We start from the raw sequence: 2,768 nt of genomic DNA on the forward strand, positions 1-2,768 counted from the left end.
CGTTACCCACGTCGTGATGTTTCGTTGACGACATCAGAGGCACTCGAGACCTCGTGTGGCACTGTGTTACCCACACAGGACGCATGGTCATGCCTTCCTCTTCTGTTATAGTTTGGGCGACTGCGTGTGGCCCTACGTTACCCACCTGGTTAGCGCTTAAAGGCATAACCATTGTCGAAGCCCGTACGGCGCGACGACCTTCGGCGTCGGACGCTGCTGGTGTAGCAGGCCCACACGCCGGGCAAAAGACCCACGCCCGTGGCATTGCCGCAGCGGAGCATGGTCTTGCTGTACGCAGAGCTGTCGGCGCGTTGACAGCTCCGTGACGCTTTTGCGTCCTGGTGGTCTGTATCAGACGACCCAGGCATGACGGAGGTGGGAACATGACTCACCAATGCTCCATCATAGACCTGAACTGGTAGGCCCTTCTCAGCCTTGCCACACCAAAGTCCGGGCTGTGCCTTATGTTCGGCACAGCCATGTTGTTCATGGCGAGAACTGCGAGCGACACCGCGGTGCGCGAGCTCATTGAGCCGAAACCTTCAGGTCCGTTGAGGACCATTGGTACTTCCTTCACCGTACCAAAGGCTAGTCCACCAAGGACCAGCCCACGGCCGCCACTCTGACATAGCGTGCAGTCGGATGTCGCTATGTCGCTATGTCAAGCGACGTTCCGGCGGCGTAACAACACCCCAGAGCTCATCAAACGTTCAAGGGGTACCGTACCCCCGTACATCGAGTGTACTACCAGCAGCCCATCACTGCCCTTCACCGGTTTGAGAGAAGCACGTCTCTCTGGGCTAAGTCCTCGTGGTGCGCACAACCTGCACACCCATCACGAAGGCTTAGCGCTCTTCAGTAGGGCATACTGCCTCTACTGGTGGCCGGGGAGTCTTCGTCCACCTGGCCGTGGCCTGCGCCACCGGACTTGGGGCCCACGGGCTGTCTTCTTCCCGAGGTCTATCGAGGGAAACACACACGCTGGTAGTGCTCATGTCCGCCGCATCCATAGCAACGGACCAAGCTCTCGGCTGAGCTTAAGTCCATGGGCTCGGGCTCGCTGTACGCACGGTATCAACGGGCTGCGTGACAGCAGAGCAACAGCGTCATTGCTGCGATGCTCGCTCGGAGAACGCATTCTCATCGTGGCGATATTCCTCTTCCCGAAGAGTACCAGCCTGCTTGTGGCTGTACTCTTCTTGGAGGGCGATTCGAATCGCCTCCTCCATAGTTGTCGCTTGCACCCGGAATAGCTGGGTGCGAGCAGGACCGACCTTCAGGCCGTCCATGAAGACTGTTGTCTTAATGTCTTCAGGCAGAGGATTCCCTGCCAGAGATGCCACCAACGTGCGCATCTCTTGCGCGTACTCCTGCAGCTCACGTTTGCCTTGCTTACACGCGAGAAAGCGTAAGCGCTGGCGGAACTCGTTGTTCGCCGGTAGGAACGCGGCTCGAAGCTGCTCACACAGCTGAGCCCAGGATGCAAAGCATCCAGGAGATGTCGTCTCCCTGGTGTACGCCCAGTGCTTGGCACGTCCACCAAGGTTAGACAGGGCAAACGCCACCCGAACTGGCTCGTCCGAGATGAGACCCGCCTTCATGGCGATCTCCACCTCACGGACCCAGAAGTGAAGGTTCTCTCCTTCCTTCCCCTCAAACGCGGGGACCTTCAGCCACACCGGCTTAGGCCTGGTTGCCTGGGGAGCGGCCATCGTGGCCTCCAAGCTCCCGCGGACGTGAGCGATGAGACCACGCTCGTAGGTCTCAAACGCAGTCACGCGTTCTTGTTGCTCGGCAGGCGTCGCCGCCGCCAAGCTGCGAAGGACATCTTGTCCAAAGATGCCTCCCATCTTCCAAACAGACTCGTACTGTGAGTCGTTCAAGCGAGGAAACTCGCTTCGGTCCATCTTGGCTCAAACGTTGAGCGCACAGAGAATTCAGGTAGCTCAATCCACCCGCGATGGTGTTGGATTGACTACGAGTGCTACCAAGTGTGACGGGGTCACACAGCACCTTGCACAGAGGAAGTGCTTAAGGGTATTAACTACCCGAGTGAACGTAAGTCCACGTGTTCCCGGCCTCAGTGGGAACGGTTTGCTACTTAGAAGAGTAGATTTAAGACTGATGTATTTATAACTTGGGTCTCATACAAACTAGAGGTTACCTTTAGTGGAGCTAAGTAGTCATGCACTGACTGGTTCCGAGAGCACCTGGTACCGTGTATCAGGTGTCCACAAGAGTGACGGGTCACTCTTTATGTAACAAGGGGCACACTGGATTGTACCCCGTTACAGTGTTGATTCATCGTGTATACTGTCGATGGAATTTGAAAGAAGCGATCATGCAGAAATGGTATCATTTCTCTACGATTGTGTCTCACACTGCTACCAAATGTAGTCTGATTGGCTGAATATATTGAGAATGCAGTGATATTATTGGGTGAAATTAAAGCTTAAATAAAGACCAGTACTCTTAATAAATAGTGTCTAAAATATAAATTTCGATGGTGGTTTCTAAGAAAACTACGCCGTGCCACACAATGGCAGTTCTATTTGAATCCGTATGTATTAAAAGGCATACGGGGTAGAAAGTCACTCTAGTTCAAAACATCATGATGTGGACCACAAGCTCACAACCACGAACGGGACGCCTATAATAAAGTTCATGTAATTACAGTTTTAGTAATTGCTACGACCAGTGCTGCGACAAAACACTACACCAAATCAAACAACTCCGGAGCAGACAGCGCACCATGCCCAGCATGTGAG

The sequence above is a fragment of the Phytophthora infestans genome, genomic scaffold, assembly GCF_000142945.1.
Source record: "Phytophthora infestans T30-4 supercont1.23 genomic scaffold, whole genome shotgun sequence".
NCBI classification, from domain to species: domain Eukaryota; phylum Oomycota; class Peronosporomycetes; order Peronosporales; family Peronosporaceae; genus Phytophthora; species Phytophthora infestans.